The sequence below is a fragment of the Pogonomyrmex barbatus genome, unplaced genomic scaffold (assembly GCF_055798465.1).
Source record: "Pogonomyrmex barbatus isolate J1 unplaced genomic scaffold, ASM5579846v1 scaffold3, whole genome shotgun sequence".
Lineage (NCBI taxonomy): Eukaryota > Metazoa > Arthropoda > Insecta > Hymenoptera > Formicidae > Pogonomyrmex > Pogonomyrmex barbatus.
This window is the reverse complement of record NW_028297127.1, coordinates 9,168,916-9,179,713: the sequence shown is the minus strand read 5'-3', so window position 1 is coordinate 9,179,713 and position 10,798 is coordinate 9,168,916. Positions and strand designations below refer to the sequence as shown.

Below are 10,798 nucleotides of genomic sequence, written 5' to 3'. Positions count from 1 at the left end.
AGTAACAAACCAAATAAGGATAATCAACACCAATAGCACATTTGGACGAATTAAAAAATACTAAACTATAACGAAAATCTGATAATGAACGCTACAAAACGAGCAACAGTTGGCTAAGTCCATACTACAGGCAGACGTAGACGAACATTTATTAATCCTGACAACAATAATGAATGATTTAACGAAAGACACGAAAAATGTAATAGACTATTTGACCTACGGGAAAAACGAAATGATACCGACTATTACCTATCGAACACATAATAACAGCCTTCAGAAAAGCGGCTACATAATTAACTACGGGATTACACTTTCCCTTTAAAATCCAGACTGAACATTGATAGACAATACACACATATATTATTTTTAGCGCCTATTCGGATGGACCATATGTATACATGATCTTGCGATTTCCGATTGTAGCATATCCTACATTTAAATTAGTTAAGATATCGTTACTAGTACACGATCATGCGAATGTATTCGCCTACATAAAAATAAACCATCCTCTGTTATAGATAAAGAGAATCACCACTACAAATTACTAGAAGAGATAGAGTTAGAACGCTGCATACGAGAAACAAACACATGCGAACAGAACTTCGCGACATATTATGCGGAAACAACAGCACCGTGCGAGGTGCAAATATATACACACACATCAGAACAGCTCAATTAATGCGAAAAGAATCATATTATCAAACACACCGTTGTAGATAGCATTGACGGAGGAGCAAGCATGGCTCTATTCCACGGCATACACGGGAAATTAGTATTAAGTGCGAAAGTCAGATAGAAGAAAAAATTATATTAGAAGAAACCGGAAAAATAAAACTAAAAGATAATTGTAAGTTAACCACACCAAATGTAATATTGAAAGCGCGAAAAATTGAAGGAATAAAATATATCCAAAATTACCTCCCCGATTACAATATAACGCTAGAAATAAAAAATAGAGACACTGATAAGAATAAGATAGCGAAAATCAATACCTTACGAAAAATAATTAAAAATCCCGTAGATTTAACCAAATTAAGCGTAAGCCTAGAAGAAATAAGAGAAACTCTAAGAGATAGTGATAATGACTTATTCAAAAATAAATACGTTGTATACTCTATAGGAACAGGCACCTGCGTAGTGATAATAATTATAATAGGATTAATAGTATGGTGCATAACCAAAAACAAAAATAAAAAGCAAAAGGAAAGCAAGATAACCGCACAAAGGCGCCGCGACGATGTTATGTTATGTTAGACATAAGCACACGATTATATTACAATTACGCGACAGCACATGTAAACTAGTAGATAAGGCCACCTTCCATCAAAGCGGGAGGGATGTCGCGAACGTTAAGAACGCAATCGCGCCTACCGCTGACAAAGCGGATTGCGGCAAGCGGGCGATACACTATCTGACTAGTATTACTGTTGTTAATCGATAGCGATTGCTAAACTGCAATCGTGCATTTATTCTGCAACTACTCTACGTAAAGTAATTGCTAATCGGGTTGCGCGGCCCTTACGCGGAAAGCCGCCGCGCGATCCAGGAATATATCGCGAACACTGACGAACATTTCGACTACGCTGCAAGGACCGGCCGCCTGGAACAGGATAAAAACGGGAGACCGGTGTTAGGAGTGGGACTCGCCAATATCTTGTCTGGCACGTCTGTCGTAGTTCGAATTAATAAGGACAAACTGTATTATTTAATAAATTTTATTGTAAAAGCAAATAAAGTGTCAGTGCTTCTGAACGCCGACTCCCTGGTCGATCCTCCGAAACGACCCGCACAACAGGGTGAGGAGCAGCCTGATATTGTACTGCTTCTCCAATGGAGTTATACGCTATATGAGAGGAGAGGTGTGGAGGAAAATAGAGGAAGGAGATAAAGATTAGCTAAAACTATGGTAAAGAGAGTCCTAATTAATGACATATTAGATATAATCAAATCTTCATATGAAGTGCCTTCCACTCTTATCCCTCTTATCGAACACTGCTTAAAAACCACATATTTTTCCTATAACAATCAATTCTATGAACAAACTTCGGGGCGGCGATGAGTTCCCTCTGTAGTCACTAACATCTTCATGGAGAATTTCGAGAAAAAAGCTCTCTGCAAAGCACCAAAGAAACCTAAACTTTGATTCTGCTATGTAGACGATACTTTTGTAATCAAGAGATATGATAGAGCAAAACTACGGAAATTTCTAAAGTTCGTCAACACTCAACATCCCAACATTCGCTTCACCATGGAAATAGAAGAAAATGAAAGACTCCTCTTCCCCTGTACTAATGGCTAAGAAAGCTGATAACATCTTAGATTATCTGGTACATAGAAAACCGACATATACAGATAAATATCTGCAAGCGGAATCATATCATCCAATACAAAAACAGTCAGCAATCAACTCATTTGTACATAGAGCATTCACTCTCTGATAAAGAACATTTATAGATAGAACTCAACCACTTGAAACTAATTTTACAACAGAATGGACACAACAAAAAAGATATAAATAAAATAATCAACAGACACATAAACAAAATAAGGGAGTCAGGCGCACAAGTATCACATGACGAGACGGACAGAAAAATTCTTTCCTTTCATATATAAAAGAAATAACCAATCGTATCAGGAGGATTATGAAAAAATATAACATTCAATATAATTGATATGTAAGAGTTCGTGCAAATGTATAACATTAAAAAGAAAAATGACCGAGAAACAAGCACAAAGAATATAAAAGTTTTAGATAAAGTCAATAAGCAATATATTGAAATAAAAATGCATAAAAAAGAAGTTGACAATATATAAACATTAAACGTTTTGGGCTACATTGAGCTTTCTTCAGTACTCAAGCAAAGCAAAGTGGTAAATAAATATGTGCGATATAAAAAGATATTGATTCGTAACAAATACGGCTCACCAGGATCGACGTCTTTGCAATCAACACACAATCATCATAAAATTCTTAACAATTATTCATTCATTTATAGGGAAAAATCAGTTGAATTCACAAAGAATTTTTTATTTGAAATCATGGAGGTTCTCAAAAAAGTCCTGATGTCAAAGTAGATCAGAAATAACATTGAAATGTGATCTAAAGTAAAACGGTTTAAATTAAAAATAAATAGTAAAAAACTAAAGCGATTAAGTAGGAACAATATTGTCTTTTTTTGTAATCAAAAACTCAACTTACTCCGTGTGTTAAAATAGTTTCGTCAATTGTAAAAGACTATACATCAATCGCAATGAGATGCAATCTGTAACAGCAAACGACAGTGACAAACCAAAATTGATGCTTGACTTTACAATGTTGGACAGACAAAACAACAAAAGATAAAAAAAAGGAAATAAATCAAGAGAAAGGAAATGAAAGAGGGAGGGGGTACTATTTATCTATTTGAAAGATCAACAAGTATATCAAAATAGGAGTTACTAAGTATTCGGTGTTCTTGTTGGAAATGATGCCTATCTTTTGTTCTTTAATGTGTATCATCTCTGAAATTAATCTTTTATGATAGATCAAATCGATTCAATATCGAGTATTTTGACATTGTCTCAGTCAAATCTATGATTTTTATTAACATTTATTAAATCTGATTTTTATTAACACTGTGAAATGATCGAATGTTTTGATGGTTCCGATTTTATATTGTACATGTGTCTTTTAATCCTAGTTTTTCGGAAGGAGAGCACAGCTTTCTCGAAGGTTAAGCATTGAAACGTGAACTCTCGAGTCAAAATGCACTGTTTATGTCTCGGCACTGGGTCAATGATAAGGAAACGTTATGACACCATGATGTAAACGTACGTTCATCGGTTCATCGTTTTTAGATCAAGAAATTTAATTCCTTTTACCAAGGAAAGATCTCGTGCGATCGATAGGATAAGGGAAAGAGAACGAGGGTTTTAAAAAAAATAAGAAAATTAAAATCTAAATTAAATCTTTAATGAATATTGTACAGAATTCATGTATTGAAATTTAAAAAAGACGAAACGATCATCTCAGTTACTTGTGCGAACAAACGAAACAAACATCGAAATATTGATTTGAAATATAATAACTAACAATCGATAATAAATACTGTGCGTACATACTGTGCGTCCTACAAGTTCGAAATATGTATCTTTCGGTCAGTTGAGTCTAGACAAGCGAGCGAGCACCACGTCAAGAGAACAAGATCTTTTATAACGATAATTTATACAGTCCACTCAAATAGAAAATATAATTAATATTTTTAGCCAACATCAGTAAGCAAACTCGATTCAACACAAATATAAAAATATACATGATCTAAAGAAACAAGAGAAATAGCAAGTGTGGAGGTGTGTGAGTGTGTGATGCATATGATATCGCGGATGTTACATTGGTGCGCAGGATTTCAATGAAATGTAACTGTCATGTAACTGTCTAAACTGAATCGTTGAAATGATGATCCAGCTATAGAATGATAATTCTTCAATTAATTTAACTTAATGTATCGATATTTAATCACGGGATAAATAAAAAAGATTTAACAAAAAATATATAATGTAAATGGAAATTAATATGTGAAAGTTAAGGAGGGGAATAACCTTGGTTTTTTTTAGAAGGTGGTTATTAGGTCGAGAGGGTTCTTCTTTTAAATCAGGGAAAAAAGGTTCGTCGTCATGAAACATAGGGCCGGGGGATAGGATTCGGAAATTGATAGGAGATTCTGATTCAGATCGGTGTACGAGGGAATGATTTGGCTCTATTGCATAAATAATGATGTGGTTCAATCGTGGACGTTTTTCTTGCAGCTCGGTTTTCAAACGATCTAATAATACTATTACGATGAATAATATTCATCTGTAATAGTTTTACCCTTTTCCATATAGTCGATGAATATTATTCCTTGCGAATCCCAAAAGACAGTCACCATAATCTTTTCGGCCGAAGGAATGGTCTTCGCCTTCTTTGATGCAGATTCCCCGCTGGCAATCCATTGTTTGGACTGTTCTTTGATCTCAGGCGTGTAGTGATATATCCATGTTTCGTCCACAGTGACGAAACAACGCCTAAAGTCCTGTGAATTCCGCTGAAACAGCTGCAAACATTTCTTGGAACACTTCACACGATTTCGTTTTTGATCAATTGTGAGCAATCGCAGCACCCATCTTGCAAATAACTTTTTCATACCCAAATGTTGATGCAAAATATTATATAATATTATATAATATTTAATTTATATAATATTATGTACTCGTTCACCCGAGTACTAGCAATCTCACGCACCTTGATTCTTCTATCATTCATTACCATATCAGGAATTTTCATCAATGATTTCTGGAGTAGTAGCCTCAACAGAGCATCCAGAACGTTTAACGTCACTTGTACTCATATGGCCACTCCGAAACGTTTGAAACTATTTATAAACTGTTCTAATCGAAAGTGCAGATTCACCATAATGTTTATCAAGTTTCTTTTTAGTCTCCTGAGGCGATTTGCCTTTCATAAAATAATGCTTGATCAACACATGAAATTCTCTTTCATCCATTTTTTAGAAATCACTTGACTTCCTCGATTCAGACGAACACTAAATACAGAGAAATAGATCAATCTGGCTGAAACTTGGTGTGTTCTTCCAAGAGATGCTACTAACTGAAAATAACTTCGATACATACCAATGGTGCTATCTTTCTGACTTTGCACGGATTTTTCAAATCGCTCTCGTATTTTATTCAAAATCTTCTTTCACATCCTATGTAATGATTAACTTAATCTTTTGTAACATCCCATATGTATTTATTATTCATTAATTTAAACATTTATTGACTTACTCAATTATTTATTTATTTATTTATTTATTTTATTTATTTATTTATTCATCTTCTAAATACACGTGTCATCCGTGTATTCGTGTAATACATATGATTACACGTGTTCGTACACATAAAAACTAATTACACGTGTAATATGTATAATCCGTGTACCCACATAGAATAAAATCTTCCACTAGACGTCGATCATGGATATTCAGAACTTCCACTGGATGACCATTAGGCTTCCGGTAGATGTCCACAAAAAACCCATAGTTCTGCTTTGTGGAAGTCTATGAGACTTCTATTAGATGTCAATTAGATGTCTTCCAAAGACGTCTGTTAGATGTTACATGGATCGCTAAAGGAAGGTTCACTTAGGTAGACGTAATTGATGTTATGTGGTCCTCTAATAGAAAATTCATGGAGTCTCGGTGGATGTTCAACCGACGTTATCCACATGGAACAAAAATCTCTAATAGATGTCCATTAGAAGTCCACCATAAAGATTTATAACTTCTATTAGACGTCCATGAACCTACTGGTAGGCTTCTATTAGAAATTCATTCCGCATTTCTAACCTTTATTAGATCTCTATAGATGTCTACATAGGTGTCTCATGGAAGTTGTATGGCATAATTATGAATGTTTTATAAGGCTTTGAGAAAGATTAATAAACACACATTGGAGACTTTATGAGAAGGTTACTAAAAAGATTATTAATTATATCAATTATTTTTTATTATTATATCACAATTAAAATATTAAATTATTATTTGATTTTATTGAAATAGCCAGAAAAAGTTAATAAAAAGAATTTTTTCAATGATACTGAACAAAAATGTTGGTCACCCTTGTAATATATGATTGAGCTTCTTTTACCTTTGTGATCGATTGAAACCAGCTATTAGAATAATAATATAATTAAACTTAGAAACTTTGATATAAAAATATAATAGATCTCCTATCAGTGAATATTATCTCATTGTCATAAGATTCAAATATCTCTTAATATCAATGTCCTGATAACGTATGCAATTTTCGTAAATAATTTAACTATATATATAAAAGTGTGAAGGTTATATGTTAATATAAGATTATGTTATATGGACTTTTAATGCCATGTTTCATGTGTAAATTTAGGTTATATTTATAAATTTACGTATATATTCTATTTACTCATTTATATATTTATTGATTGCATTAAATAAGCGAGATATTTCTTTTATTCAATAAAGTATGTTTTTTGTGATTGGTATAATCATTTATATACAATTAAATACGAATAAATAAGATATATACAATAAACTTTAATTTATTTATAAGTATATATTTTTAATAAGTATATATTCTTATTTATAAGTATATATTCTTAATTTTTATTATAAAATAATCAATCTGCAAAGGATCTAAAACCTCCAATTAAGCTTTGTATATGATCCATGAAAGTTTTATGAAACATCTGTAATTCCTCCATACAACCTCCATGAGACGTCTAATGGAGATTTGACAGAGCTTCATCATGGAGGTAGTATAGATCTCTATTAGAGATCTATTCCATGGAGATAGATGTCGCATGGAGACTATAGAGGACACCTCCACAGTGGAATCCTAGGGGATCGCCCACCATAGAGGTTGGCTGAACGGCTAATGGACGTCTAACGTCCTATCTATCTTCGTGAAGATAGATGTTCGATGGAAGTTTAATGAAGCCATGGAAGTTTAATGAACGTCCATTGGAGACTATGTTTATGTGGGTGTACGTGAAATAAAGGGTATTAATTTTTAATATACATGGTGTGCCATAAATCTATATGCCAATCGTTTGGTAAGTCTTTGAGGCCTGTGATTGACATTAATCTTGCTTTCTTTTGTTTTTTTTTACATTTTCAATGCATACGGTATATCCTAAATCTGTAAAGCCATCGTTCGGTGCACATTTGAAACTTGTGGTCACTGATAATTGACGTGTTCACGTAACTCTCTTTTTCTTAGACTTCTATTACATTTTTTTCATTTTGTTTCCGTTCAGAAAAATCCTGTCTGAATTATTTTAATTTGTTATTTCTTATTTGAACCAAGTAAAAATATCATCCTTCACAAAATTAACTCCACTAAAATTTTCTTCGACAATCCTTTCCAGCTCTTCCTATTATACATACTTATTACATTAATCATTAATTTAATCTATTCAATGTAACGGCGCGGTGCGGGGGTAGTCACGCACTTGTAGACGCGGTCGTGGCGCGATCCGGGATGCTCGCTCGCTTGCGTGGCGCGGCGTCGGTGCGGCGCGGGACGCATTCACGCTCGGTGGTACGGTGCGTGGTGCGGTGCGGAGTGCGTTAACGCTTGGTGGCGCGACGCGCGGCGCGGTGCGAGGAGATACCACGAAAACACACATGTTTTCGTGGTATTCTCTGACGCTTCAGAGTTCGCGTATTGTGATACTTAAAAAAGGAGGCATAAATGCCTCTTGCGGCCACTGCCGCACTCCGCCTGTTGTTCGGCGGTCCCCGACGGATGGTCAGTCAGGGGAAAATCGGAGGAGGAACGGAGCGGAGGGATGCGCTCCGTTAGATTCATAATTTTCCGATATTATATACGATATATTAGGTGTTATCGTTTTGGCAACTTAAACGAATTATTGCAAAATTCAAATGTGAATCTATTAATTGTTCGCGTAATCGAGATTTATTTAATTTCATAATAGAAAATAATTGTTCACATGAATATGTAGAACCGAACATACTCATTATTTTGCAGCACAAGCATGTAGTCGAGGAAAACATTCTTGAGATATATATAAATAAAATTGTACGATGTCAGTCATTGTATAAAAACGATTTTTAAGAGCAGTGTCACATTTTAAATCTATTAATTCTAATTGTATATCTGCGGGAACAATATTAATATCAACAATAAAAGGTGTCATAAAAATAAGTAAGTCTTCTTCTAAAACATTGCATTTCTCTAAACCGACAATCGAATTCATTATGTAATAATTGAAGTGAATTTATATATTCTTCATTTCTATTGTTTATCTTGAATGTGCATGGCAACAAATAATAAATTTGAAAAACTGTCGAGATTGAAATTGATTGATCCATAAATTAAGTTTCATTTGAAATGCGGAACTTTATTCCAAGGTACTAAAAATATTAGATACACTCCTGGGATGTGCACACAGGCGGACACTCGCGGGCGCCCGTGCCCAATTTCAGCGTTTTGCCGACCCCTGGGGTAGGCATATGGATCCTACTTTTTAACGCCGGTTCCGAACGGCAAATTTTTGAGAAGGTTCTATGAGCAAGAATACTCTCATGGTTTGTCAGACCGTCGAGAAGAGACACGAACATATGAAAATATTTTGACCTTACTGGGAACCAGGTATCTCTAGCATACTAGACCAATGCGCTGTCTACTGTCACGTTCGCTCATTACCATTATTGATTGATATTATTAATTGTATAAGAAAAAGGGAAATTAGTATGCATGTGCATAAATATACATGCGTACATTGACATACATTTCAGCAAAAATTCGATTCGAGTAACTATTAAATTGTATTAATAATACAATGAAAAAAGAGCAACAAATAAAGAGACAACATATTCGTTTACAAAAACTGAAAATATTTTTATGCATTAAAATGCATCTATAATTATACAATTATGCATCTATAATTTATGTTCGCGTAACTTTTTTGCAATCTAAAGAGTGTCGATTAACATTATATACATAACCATTATATTAAACATAATCATATTGTTAATATTATACTCATGAATAAATAAAATCGCATAAGATGCATCTATAATTACAGCATTATACATCCACGAATTGTGAATATAGCACGGACTTGCATTACATCCATTTTTGACACGGTGATTTTATCGGCATGTCGCAAAAAATGGATGTGATACGTAGTATCACATGTAAAAATGGTTGGTGCGCTAATGTATGGGGAGTTTCGACCGTCTCATGAAAAAGGCCGGGATGGCCGTTCTCAGGCTTCTCTCTGCTCATGGCCTTTTAGATATATACATAGTATATATTGATGAAATGAATTGCAATATTCATATAAAACATTGACATAAGCATTGACGTAAATAATAGTTCATAATAAAGTAATTCGCAAGCGATTAATTAACTTTTTAATAATTTTTTATTAATATCTTATAATAAATAATTTTTAGCATATTTGAACAGCAGAGAAATAAGTCTGAAAACCACAAAAATTGTTATCCTCTTTTTGTTTTAAACATTATTTATAATTATATTCAGGTATATAATTTAAATTTTGCGTTATTAGTCTGATAACATTTTAAAACTTTTTTACAGCATCTTTTAAAGAAATTGAGAATTACTTGCAAAATGCCGATGAAAATGAGATAAATATTCTGCAGAAACATGTGGATCGTTATACATTAATTTTAGTAGCGAATACTTTATTATTATCATGTGCTGGACTGATTATCTGTCTTCGGCCTTTAATCACAAAAGAATATTTTCCTGTTGATGTATGGTATCCTTCTTTTATGTACAATACGTCATCCAGAAGATGTTTAATCTATATTTCACAAATATTTAGCGGCATAGAATGTGTTTTTATGCTTCAATACTGATATTTCAATCGCCATGTTTTTTTGTTACTCTACGGCTAAATTAGAAGTACTACAGCAGAAATTGCAATGCACGAAAACCAAAGATTACATACGTAAATGTATCAAGCAGCATCAAGACATTATCAGGTTAGTTATATACATTACTTTATAAGCGATATTTATAGGCGACTTTATAAGCGATAGTAATAAAATCTGTGTATAGTGGAACATTTTACTCAAACTTTTTAGATATTTATTATGTTATAATCATTAGAAAAGATAAAATTTTTGAAAAACATAAACATTTTACTACAAAAAATAATATATAATTTATTGCAAATGTAATATAATTGGCAATAAAATTATTAGCTAAATTATATGATACATCATAATTACACAAGAAATAC

General features: G+C 33.3%; 1 long non-coding RNA gene across 2 annotated transcripts in view; it reads left to right on the top strand.

Moving 5' to 3' along the window:
- The first annotated feature begins 7,430 nt into the window (after window positions 1-7,430).
- Window positions 7,431-10,798, top strand: part of LOC148936005 (uncharacterized) — an 86,657-nt gene continuing 83,289 nt past the window's right edge. Inside the window, exons 1-3 of one of the 2 annotated variants that reach the window (XR_016139830.1) lie at window positions 7,433-7,612; window positions 8,551-8,727; window positions 8,934-10,662. This is a non-coding gene — a long non-coding RNA (uncharacterized LOC148936005). Of the gene's footprint in view, window positions 7,613-8,550; window positions 8,728-8,933; window positions 10,663-10,798 lie in introns of those variants that run through there. The other variant, XR_016139829.1, reaches the window with a different exon arrangement.